The sequence below is a fragment of the Garra rufa genome, chromosome 20 (assembly GCF_049309525.1).
Source record: "Garra rufa chromosome 20, GarRuf1.0, whole genome shotgun sequence".
In the NCBI taxonomy this organism is placed as follows: domain Eukaryota; kingdom Metazoa; phylum Chordata; class Actinopteri; order Cypriniformes; family Cyprinidae; genus Garra; species Garra rufa.
In genome coordinates, this window is record NC_133380.1 from 29,238,688 (window position 1) to 29,251,660 (window position 12,973).

Here is a 12,973-nt window from a genome sequence, read left to right on the forward strand (position 1 = left end):
TCGTCGACTGGTAGTCTACATTTTAAGTCGAGTAATCATATGTTTATTAATAAACCATTTAAATCATAATAATGAGCCTTTAATTGCCTACATAGTTTAATAAGCGTTCAAACGCATGCATAAAGCTTGCCACAGTGCACCGGCAGAAGTAATACTGTAAGTATGAATGTGTCAGGGAAAAACAGCAAAGAGGCTGCATTAACATTTTAATAATTTATTGATAAACTAGTGCTTTCTTTGTTTTTCATTTGAATTGTTTCATTTGAAAGTAGACTTTTGCTCTCTATATGTATATTTCATGTCTGTAAGGCAAGTATACACAGTTTTGTTTTTTGTTTTTCTTGATGTGCTCAAGTTTATTGACCAAGACTGCAGAAAGTGCATCCTTTTCTTTCATTATTTTGCAAAAGCACGTTTTGTTGTTATTCTGAGTGCACACAAATAAATGTAGAGTCTTTACAGATTCATTGACCAATTTTTTTTTTTAAAGAGCAACTGACTGCATCTGCGCCTCCATCTGTCATGCAGTAAGCCCGCAATTTTTAGACACTTGAACAGCGCACAGTATTTCAGACGATAAGCTGTATTTGAAGTTGATGAATGATAGGCGAGCGTTTGGATGTCCTGTCCGATGTACTGTATTACCACTTAGACCACTTGACCATATCCTGTTATTTATTTATTTTTTCCCACTGATAAAATTTTGGTCGACCAAGCCTCTTCTCATCGACTATTAGGAGGCAGCCCTAATAACAACCACCAACAGCACCATCTAGTTTAATATTAATAAAAATGTAGAACTTTTGATTTGCCTATTGTCATAAGACTGACAGATTCCTTGGATCATGCCAAGAACATCAATACTAATCAGTCCCATAATTGGCCAAACTTCCTGTCTGCCATTTTGATTTTCTATAAAAAAACCTACTTTTTTAAACTCCTCCAAGACTGCTGGTCTGATTTTCACCAAATTCAAGTCAGATAATCTTCACGCCATTATACCCTGTGGATTTTGCGTCAATATACCCTGTGGCTAGCTTAAACTCCTTCACTATGGGTTTTCGTCAGTTATCAAGCTGAAGGAACTGCACGGATGTTCTGAGTGATGCCAGTCAACAGTTGTGTTGCAGCCTGGAATTAAGCCACAACATGTTGGTTTCGTCTGACCAGAGACGAACTGGCCCCCGACTGAGCTTGGTTTTTCCTTTTTTGGTCAACAATGGAGTTTTGGTTCCTCGCCACTGTCACCTTTGACATGCTTAGTCAGTGACACTTAATTTTTGGCAATATTATAGACTTGATTTCACAGAAACTTTTGAAGAGGACTGAGCTGGGTGATGACATCACTGAATAAACGATGAACTGACTTTAACTGAATGCGTGTCCTACGAAACACCATGTTTCTAATGTTTCAGTGTTGCTTCTGGCAGTGTGAATGCAACCAGGAAAATGTCCCTAGGGGACAATTTAGTTCTCAGGGGACCGACCTGGTGACTAACCATTAGCTTTTCTTTTGACCTGTAGGATTTATTGGTTCATACAAAAAAACCCAACATGCTGTGCCAGGTTTAAGCAACAGACACAGTAAAGTCATATGGTCCCAAGCCCACTCTACCTACTCATGCAGACAATTATTAAGTGAACTTCTTGTGGTTCTGTGCTTTATTCTTTTGCTCTTTTTAACTGGAAGCCAACTGACCATTACCCAGTATTCATTTTGACTTAACAGCTTGGTTACTTTTCAATTATTAGTGCTTTCTAGTGAGACCCTTACTATTACTATTTCTTATACTAATAGTGACTTGACAATCACCCAAAACACCCTAGCATTGTGATGGCAGGTTTGCATTGACACAGACACTCACATTTTTTTTCAAGATTTGTTGTAGTACTCACACACAGTAGGAAAAAAAAACTGTATCTGATGATAGATTAAGAAGGCTCATGTCAGAATTTAACAATGATTCATGCTGATGTTCTTTTCATTATGATGGCCAATGTGATATTTTTGTTTTGAGGTTTTGTAGAGTATGAGTCAAGTCCAAACAGCAGTTAATAGAACTGAGACATTCACTGACATACCCTGGAAAGCAATGTTAGAAATTGGGCCTTTTTGTGTAAGCCATGATATGAATTGTGAAGCCTTTTTGGTGTGATCTATGTTAAGAACAGTTTATTAGTTAGTATGAAAGCTGGAAGCTACTTTTTCCAGACTGTATTGTAGTGAGTGTGATATATCTTTCTGGCAGCTATACCTTTTAGGTCTGATATACCTTTGTGGTGAATGTATTTGACACCATTTTACAATGATTTTCATCTCATTCACACCTATTAAAACAATTATCACTCTGATAACTCAAATCTAGGCTAACAGAGCTGAAACAAAATGTCCACACTTTAAGAAACTGTTGGTCTGAGACAGGGGGATTTGGGGGGATTTCTCACAGTTCAGATGTGGACTTTCATCATCCATATGAGCACCACTGCAACAATTTTGATGCCTGTTTAAAAGATTGTAGAACTAAAAAAAAAACTCTGAACTAACAAGCTAAAGAAAATGAACTAAGAAATGAAACAAAGCAGGAAAATAATTAAGGAAAATAATGTTAACTTTTCTCATCCAATTGTAAAGGAAAACACAGCTGGAACTGCACAATGGAGACTGTAACTCTTCAAACAATTTTAATATTTCCCAGACCTGCATGATCTCCTTGGATATGCTTATTGGCAATGACATTCTCATTACAAATTGTGATCTGTGCTGTAAGCCTTTGTGGAGACACACAAAGACCTGAGGAAACTGTACACTGCCTAGAGCATGGCAATGATCTTTTTAAATGACGCAAAACAGATTAATTGAAATTAGTTTTGCTTTTTGCTAAGACAGATTGTTAATTTGACTTGTTGTCTGTAAAGAAAGACTCCATGATCTCTTTTTTAAAAAATTTAACTATTTTGTGTTGTTAACAGCTGTTACTTTTTCATCACTGTTCACTTCATTGAGCAGAACAACTCCCACAGTGAAAAAGTGGGAATCGACCCACAGTCAAGATATTTATGTCCTAACTCTACAAAAACATAAATTGTAACTCTCTCCCACTACTCCTGCTGTGATGAACAACCAACCTGGGAGGATTTTTTCCTGTTTCACTCTAACCCCTACAAGCAAAATGTCCATATTACCTTTCCGCCTTTGGGCCATCATCCTTTTTCAAATGCCTAGCCATGCAGCCAAACTCTAGACTTATGAGACAAGGTTGAAGAGTGCTGTTATTTGAAAACCAATTACCACTTCTACCACTAATTACTTAAGTGCTACAAAATTTAGCAATTCAATAAATAAACACATCGCCAGTGCAAATCTGTTTAGAGATAATGCACTGTGGTTTGGAATGTGATCCTCTCATTTTTCCAAGAAACCCAGTCACAAAGTAAAACCATTTACCTGCACCTGTGCGTCCAAAAAAATCTCCAGTGTAGTTTGTCATATTAACATCTGTGTTGTTCTTGTATAAAACATCTGAGATATAAGTCATTGTTAAATCATTTTATCTGTCTTGGTTTTTAAAGCTTTCTTCAGGACACTCCTGTGATCCCTGGCTGCTACTAAGTGTTTTGTTTAGTTCATGGTGAATCAACTTTTGACACTCTTTTTAATGCACAGTTCGAATTGCAATGCTGTATGTCCTAAATGCAAATAGTTAACATCTTGTAAAAGTTCATACTCCTCTTATTTTAGGTCACGCTGGTTCAAATAGTTGTATGTTATCAAATTAAATGGCACATGCAAAACATGTTTGCATAATACTTTTCAAATATAGTTTGGCACAAATAGTAAAGTAAATAAAAATAAGCAATATATGGATGGGGTTAGATGTTTTTGAAAGAAGTCTCTTCTGCTCACCAAGGCTGCATTTATTCGATCAAAAATACTATACAAACAGTATTGTGAAATATTATTACAATTTAATATACAATTACCTGTAAATTTGAATCAGGATTGATTAAAAATGTAACATGTACGCATAAAAGTAAGCATTTATTTGACTAGTTTTGTCACTTTTGATCAAATGAATGCACCCTTGCTGAAAAATTACTTTGAAAACATAGGCTCATTCATGCCTTGACCCTCCCTGTGGTACAACAACATTATGTTTTTTGGATGTCAATACTGAATCTAATGTTTAAACCACCAACTCAATTATTGTTGGTGGTTCTCATGAGACCATAACATTCCTAATTTTCTACGGGAGATGATTTCTTTTGTAGGCACGTGAGTCTAGAAAGAGAGGCGCCTTTATGAAGCGCCTTGTCTACAGATGATTAGCAATGATTTTTGTAGTTTTTGCGGATTGAGTTTTTTATTTTTGTGTCTGTTTTTATTTATTATTATTATTATTTAAATTAACAATTGTAGATTTGAATAATGTTAAAAACAGTGCATTGTTGTTTGGGCAGATTAGTGAATTTCAGTGATTTTTGGAAACTATTTTGAAGGTATATCCACAGTATGTGGCAGTATGTGGAAATAGTCAACTTTTCAAACAAATACCCAACTATGTACAAGGCTTAAAGGTGCAATAGGTGTTTGTCTTCAAAGACATGTTTTGTTATGCTGGTTGAAAGTGTCTTCAGCACCAAATTTGAACACAAGTATGTAAGTTCAGCTTTTCTGTTACATAGCATAACAGGTGAGTCTGATACGTGATTAATAATTAATGTGTTTTTTCTTTGTCATTGTGTTGTGGTCTAAAGGTAGTGTTTGTTTGTCTCTACATGATCGATTACCCTTGTTTACGTTAGCCAAATAAATTAGTTCATAAATCCTCACCATGTCTCCTTCATCCTGTTTGCCAAACCATTACAGAACTATTGACCACAAATAGATCTATCAACAGTCAGAATTCTCCTCACTCATGGGGATTGCTTTCTCGAGGACTACATTCAGACCTGGCTCACATTATGCATTACCTCTGTGCTTTCTTTCATGCGGGACTTGACAAAGGCTTGTCTTGAATCTCGTTCTAGAAGGACCTTATGCGATTATACAGAATGGGTAATTCAGTTATGCAGATCCTCCTTACAGTGGGTGAAGTAAAGGAGGTTAATGGACCTCCAGTACTCACCTGCCACACGGTCCCAGAGCACTCGAGTCCTGGGGTCCCAAAGGGCCTGAGCCTGGTGGTCCCAGGGCCAATCCCAGAGGTTCAAAATCCATTGGTCTCACAGGCCCTGAGCCCAGTAGTCCCAAGTTGGTGATCCCTGTGGTTCCATGTGGTCCCAGAGGTCCTAAGTCCTGTGGTCCAGGAGGTCCTGGGCTTGGTGGTCCTAGAGGTCCTGAGCCCACTGGTTCTAAGTTGGTGATCTCTGAAGTCCCATGTCTCAGAGCCAGACCCAGAGGTCCTGTAGTTCAGGAGGTCCTAGGCCTGGTGGTCCCAAAGGGCCTGAGCCTGGTGGTCCCAGAGCCAGCCCCAGAGGTTCAGAGTCGGTTGATCTCAGAGGTCCTGAGCCCAGTGGTCCCAAGTTGGTGATCCCTGCTGGGTCCCATGTCTCAGAGCCAGACCCAGAGGTCCTGAGTCCTGTGGTCCAGGAGTTCCCTAGTTCTGTGGTTCCAGAGGTCCAGAGTCCTGTAGTCCCAGAGGGTCTCAGCCTGGTGGTCCCAGAGGTCTCTAGTTCTGTGTCCGGTGGGCCTAGAGGTCCTGAGTCCAGTGAACCCAGTTGTCCTCAACCCGATGGTCCCAAGTTGTTGATCCCTGAATTCCAGAGGACGCGAGAGGTCCTGAGTCAAGTGGTCCCAAGTCCATGGATCCCATGTACAATGCTTCCAAGACCTGTCACAGCCACTCCTCTGTCTCATCTTGGCCACAGGGGCTGTTCTTTGCTTCTTTGTCACAACCTGGAGTGTTATCAAGGTCCGTTTCCCTCTCCCTCGGCTTGACCATAGAAGTCCTGTTCCTGGCCCTTCCTCTACCAATGTTTTTACCCAGTAGGAATACTCTCTGGTTCCACCCAGAAGGTTAGTTCTGTAGTTCTGCAGGGGTGGTACTCATCTCCACTGGCTTCAGCATGGTTTTCTGCTCTGCTGGATCTCCCGAGGCCCACTGCTCTGACCTCTCCTGCATGAATCATGCATCATTGTCGGATCTGTCTTGGCCTCAACTTTCACCAGTTACGCTTCTGCCTCCCCGACCCCACATTGTTCCGTGGTCCCCTCGGCTCCACTGTGGATCTCCATCTTTTTGGCTCCTGTGTGGTCCTCCACTCCTCTGGTTCTTTCGTTCTTGCCCCAGATACTCTTGACATTTTGTATTATTTTAGTGAATGTTTCTGTTTATTTACCTTTATAAAATACCGACTGATGTATCATCATCCTGTACATGGTAAGCTTAAATCTAAATATGTTACAGTTCAAATGTAATTGCACACTGGTGCAATTTCCCCCATGCAAAATCCAATTCCACAGCTACTCTTCAGAAGGAGGGAGAAGATACAGGTATCTTGTCATGGCAAGTCAAAACAGTGTGCAGTGTGATATTTTTTTTCTTTTCTTTTTTTTTTAAATCTGAACCTGTGCCAGGATCTTGATTGAGTTGCAAGTTAAAAATATATACATAAGTATGTGTGCAACACATATCTTTAAGCAAAATAAGTGAATAACATTGACCTTGGCATCTTTAAAATGTCACTGATGCTGTTACAAATCTGAACGTGCTCTGTATCATCAATCCATGTTTCAACTGTGACTCAGAAGCACTGGAATGTTTATATCTCAGTTTATTAATTATAATCTTCTGTTTTGCCTGGCTGGAAAAAGAGCACATCTGTATGGACATACTGCTATAGTGCCAAACAGAACCTTGGTGAAGCACATGTTTTTTATTTTCCAATGTCTTTTCAAAGTTTATTAGTCTACCTGAATGTCCTGAATGCAAGCACTAATTGGCTGTTAAAAAACAGTTTCTTTAAACCAGTGTTGATATGTTTCTATAGATGTTCAGCCCCATAATGCAGCATGCAATCAATAAATGAGATTGACAAGCCATTCGCTTGAAGTGTGCTTGTTAAAACGTGACTAGGTGATAAAATACTGTTCTGAAAATAAGTGAAAAATCTGTGTGATTGGATCTGATCTTTAGTATGCCATTTAGCATTTGTGCAATGTTAAACTCAACAACCTGATAATTAGGCATTGATTGTGAAATAAAGGAACCATAAAACCATGTGCGTTATGACTTTGTGTTACATATGCATTTTTTGTTATGCTTCATCACTATTCGGCTACATATCAAATACAACAGATGAAACTCAGCTTTTGATCCTTGTTACATATGTTGACGAGTTATTAAAATCAGCAGTATAATTTGATAAAGGTGAAGTGTGTCATTTTTGTGCAGCTTGTGGCACCAAATGTAGTTTCACTCTGTTTTTAAAAGTGGCCAGAATGGGTTGAACATAGCATCACTGTCTCAATCAATGTTGTGAGTGTGTGGTGCAGTGGCAATGGTGTGTCTGACTAATTTATTTGCTTAAGTGGTTAGTAAACTCACAAGAGTGCCAGTGCTGGTTGCAGTAAAAAGTTCAGTGGACTCTTTGAAAAATACTTATGAAGAAAATCAAGACTATTATTTAAAAATTACATTTGTTAAATTGATAAAAACAATTTTTTTAAACCATTAACAGTTGAAGTTAAAGGTTTACATACACCTTGCAGAACCTGCAAAATGTTAATTATTTTACCAAAATAAGAGGGATCATACAAAATGCATGCTATTTTTTATTTAGTACTGACCTGAATATGATATTTCACATAAAAGACATTTACATACAGTCCACAAGAAAAAACAATAGTTGAATTTATAAAAATGACCCTGTATAAAAGTTTACATACACTTGATTCTCAATACTATGTTGTTACCTGAATGATTGTTACCTGAATGATCCACAGTTGTGTTTTTTTGTTTAGTGATAGTTGTTCATGAGTCCCTTGTTTGTCCTGAACAGTTGTTTTGCCTGCTGTTCTTCAGAAAAATCCGTCAGGTCCCACAAATTATTTGTTTTTGTGTGTATTTGAACCCTTTCCAAACAGTGGCTGTATGATTTTGAGATCTTTTCACACAACTGAGGGAACCATATGCAACTATTACAGAAAGTTCAAACACTTACTGATGCTTTAGAAGGAAAAACAATACATTAAAATCCAGGGGTGTAAACTTATGAACAGGATGAAGATGTGTACATTTATCTTGTTTTGCCTAAATGTCTTCATTTTATCATTCAGTACTGCCCTTCAGAAGCTACAGAAGATGCTTACATGTTTCCCAAAAGACAAAATAAGTTAAATTTACCCTGAGTTCAAAAAGTTTTAATGCATTTTGTTTCCTTTTTGAGCACCAGTGAGCGTTTAAAGGATTTTTCTGAAGAACAGCAGGCAGTTTAACTGTTCAGGACAAACAAGGGACTAAAAAAACCCCCCAAAAAACAGCTGTCAATCATTCAGCAACAACGCAGTATTTGGAGTCAATATGTAAACTTTTAGCTGGTCTTTTTTTTTTTTTATATAAATTCAACTATCATTTTTCTTGTGGACTATATTGTAAACTTAATTTTTGTGATATTTCTTATTCAGGTCAGTACTGTATACAAATAACATGCATTTTTTTATGATTCCTCTTAGTTTGGTAAAATAATTAACATTTTGCAGATTCTGCAAGGTGTATGTAAACTTTTGACCTAAACTGTATATGTACAGGGTTTCACAACATCCATAATTCATAAGGCAGCTTGTTACCTTAATTGTCGAGCGTTAACCACAAGTCTCAAAAACGTGTCAGGATTTAAATCAAAATGTTTTTACTGCAGTAAATTATTCTAAAACAACAGCCTAAGGTGGATCTGTATCGACTTACAACAACATCACCGTCAGCATTCCAACATACGTTAGTGAGGAATGCTTTTAATAAGTAGAATACCCTGGAAAATAATAATAATAATGACTGAATAATTGCCTTAGGAGAAACCCCAAAACATCTGGTTGCCTGCCAATTTACAGGGAGAGGCATGCCATATCTGTTCTGGTTTTGCTACATTTTACCACATGGACAAAACAAAACAAAACAAAAAGCCAAGTGCCAGGCCTTTTCAAGCTTCCAGTATATAAATATTTATACTAAAATAATTCAATTGTATACAAATGTGTCTTGTATATTTTAGCTTTATGTGTTATTTATTAATGTTGAATCAGTATCAAATTGTTAATTAAATGCAGTATTCTGTTATATAACTCTTATCCCGCAGATCCATTCTAAACACCACACTCAACCACTTTTCTTGAGCCAAAACCACTGACAACCAGCAAATTTTGAGAGAAATGTGTAACCTAATTATTTGGTGAGAACATACGAGGCCTATGTCTATGAAAGTATTATTGCTGTGATACAGGTTCCAAAGTGGAATTGAATACCTGACAACATAATAAGTGATCTCAAGAGATATTTTTTTTATTTCATTAAGTTTTAAATATTAACATCCAAACACACTACTCACCAAATTTATTAAATTGATTCGAACAATTGCTTGTAAATTCAAATAACATTCCGGTTTAAAACTAAACTAACAGAACAATTAGGTTTTCTAGCAGAAAAAAAACCCACTTTCCAGTGCTTTTTTTTTCAGTCAGGCAGAAAGCTAAACATTTCCTCTTATTGGGGTCAGTGTGCAAATTGCTTGTGTTGCCATGTCTATGAGATGATTCCCAGTGGACACCAAGAAGCCTTTCTTCACCTTCACTTGTTAGTTGGATGAAAGAAATTCCTGCAGACAAATTCTCAAGAGGACAATAGTTCACTTGACTTTTCCTATAGAATGTCTGATTGATTGCTGATGTACTGAATCACAGCTATTTCCAAATCAGAGGGAAAACCAATGCAATATGTATAATTTCTGTGACCTCACAGCATTGTGCTGAAGAATAAGACAGGCGCTTATTTACTTAATAACATTCTGGGCCTAAAACTGCTGTTTTGACCGAAAGGTTTGTTCTGCTGGAATTTGAGAAATGTTTAGTTTTTTGTAAATCAGCTCAGTATAACCACGGAATGTTACATCTACATTTATTCAAGTCACAACTAAACAAAGAAAAACTTTATTTAGCAATAGGGTAAGAAAACAAACCTGATGCAAGACATATTCTCTAAAAACAAGTTATTAGTAGTTCATACAATAAGGTAAATGTAAAAATGTTCACTTCTATCATGTACTTTATCCATTATTTGATTAAACACTACACCACTACATGAAGCCATGACGTAATTAATATCGTGACTACAGTTTGGCCATTGGAAATGCCTGACAATCCATTAGGGGCCAGCTTTGCTGTTATTTTGGAATGCGCTTGTGGGTGTATAACATGGCTTGACTAAACTGAGCTAGATGGCTATGTCTGCTGTTTGTACAACTGCATGATGTTGAAAAATGACTGTGCTACAATCAATGTAAACAACTGCTATTTTACCATATGGTCAGGTTTTCTCGAAATTCTCTGCAAACACTTTGTTAATCAACAGAGTTTTGATTATTTGCCGTGAATGCATGGCAACCTTTTCTGATTTGAGAACAAACCTTCCATAACCGCAGGATCTACACGGCTTATCATATTCTTTAGTGAACGACTGACATCTCCAGTTGAACCTTATTTGACCTATTGTAGGCAGATAAGGAGACGGTAGAAAAAGTGAAACTGTGGTGGGCCAATGTCTGGAGTGAATTGGAACTTAAGATGAGTTGTTTTTCTCATGTTCTAGGTCCCATAGAGTACAAGTGAGAAATGAATCAAAAATGCATTCTTTTTATATTATGTGAGAACCTCTCCTCTGTGAGTGATGTACATTGTGAATTTGGTCGATGTTCTCCACTGGAACTGATGGTGTATTAGCTGGTCTGTCTAAAATGATAGCAAGGTTATTCATCTTAAAGTGGTTAAATTTAGCTAAATCGTGTGTGATTTGAACAAGCAGCACCTGTCAAGAATTTGACAAAGGTGAAAAGTTATTTGACACACTAACCTCACTAATTAACCTCTCAAAGATTTGCACATTAGGTAGATTTTGTAATGTTTAGGTGGTAATGTGACATATTAACATTGTTTATATATATATATATATATATATATATATATATATATATATATATATATATATATATATATATATATATATATATATATATATATATATATATATATACTTTTTTGGCATGATAATGTACAGGATATAACTATAAACTAGTATACATCAAAGTGTTTTTTGACCTGCCACTTTATAGAAAAAGCATATTTTTACATACTGTACTTATGACTGCAAGAAAATTTAAATAATAATTTGAAATGAATACAATATGTCAATATATTTTCTTAAAGTAAATATCTAGGGAGCACACAACTTTTTCAAGAAGTAACTTTATATAGATCTCTTTTACATTTTTATTAATTTTACAACAAATAAGGAAACCTTAAAGACCAAAGAGCTGCCAACCACTACAATATAAAAATAACTTCTACTGTACCTTCTGATCACACAGCAAGAAAGTGACTTTTTTCAGAGCGAATATCCAAAGATTCGTAAATTATCACACATTTACTTCAGAAGCAAAATGACAAGAAAAAGAAAAACAAATTACGATTGTGTTTTAGTGCCACATAAAAAAACTAAAATTAAAGTAGTAATATTTTGAGAATAAAGTCTAAATATTATGAGAATAAAGTTGAAATATTATGAGTTTAAAGTCTAAATATTGCGAGAATAAAGTCGAAATACTATGAAAATAAAGTTGAATTATTTCAAGAATATAGTCGTAATATGACGTGTTCTTAAAATATTTTAACTTACGAGAATTAAGTCTTAATATTTTGAGAATAAAGTCTAAATACTATGAGAATAAAGTCAAAGTATTATGAGAATAAAGTCAAAATATTTCGAGAATAAAGTCAAAATATTTCGAGAATAATGTCGCAATATTTCGAGCATAAAGTCGAAATTACGAGAATAAAGTTGAAATGTTTCTAGAATAAATTTGTAATATTTTTATAGAAATATTATCTATAAAATGTTAAAATACTATGAGAATAAAGTCAAAATATTTCGAGAATAAATTAGAAATTTTAGAGAATTTAAATCGTAGAAATTTAAATTATAATATTTTGAGAGTGTAGCCTATATTGCGCATACAAAGGCTTGGATTGAGAGGTTGCCAGGCCACCGGAATTTATTTTAAGATCGTTTTTAGGACTCGCGGAAGCAGCTTAATATCAAGAATATGATATTTATTAACAGAGTGAACAGGAAAAACTTTTTATCATAACATCAGCTCACACACCCAATTGACATTCCTTTGGGGAACACCGTAGCTCTCTTATTTAACCCTTTTTAATGCTACCAATTGGCCTATATGTGGGATTATTAGCAGAAATCTTATGTGTTATACGCATACACACAGTATGCTTGGAAATAATATTTCATGTCTTAGATTACATTCATTATTTGTAGTGTGCCAGCCCCCCAATAGCAATAAGCTTTGTGCTTTTGGTACTTTTAATATAAAACAAAGTCTCAGCTTTCAAAAATAGTTTTATAGCGAAATACAAACTATGTGTCTTACAATAATGTTTTCTAGCTCTTTTATGTGGCGTGACAGATCGCTGTATTTATGTGAATCAGTTCATTAAATCATGCTGTTTTCTTTGTGAAAATTCCACCACCTACTCTACGAAAAATCTGTAGCATCCAACCTTTAATTTCTCACTATATTTAATTAAAAACAACAACAAAACATTATAAAGGTTGAAGTGGACTCCGACTCGTTAACACAAGTTATGTTGTTGACCTTTCTGATGTAAATAAGTGACTATTCACAATTTTTATTTACTGTGTAATATAGTAAATGATTGAACATATTTAACGTCTTCCATTCATTATTTGTA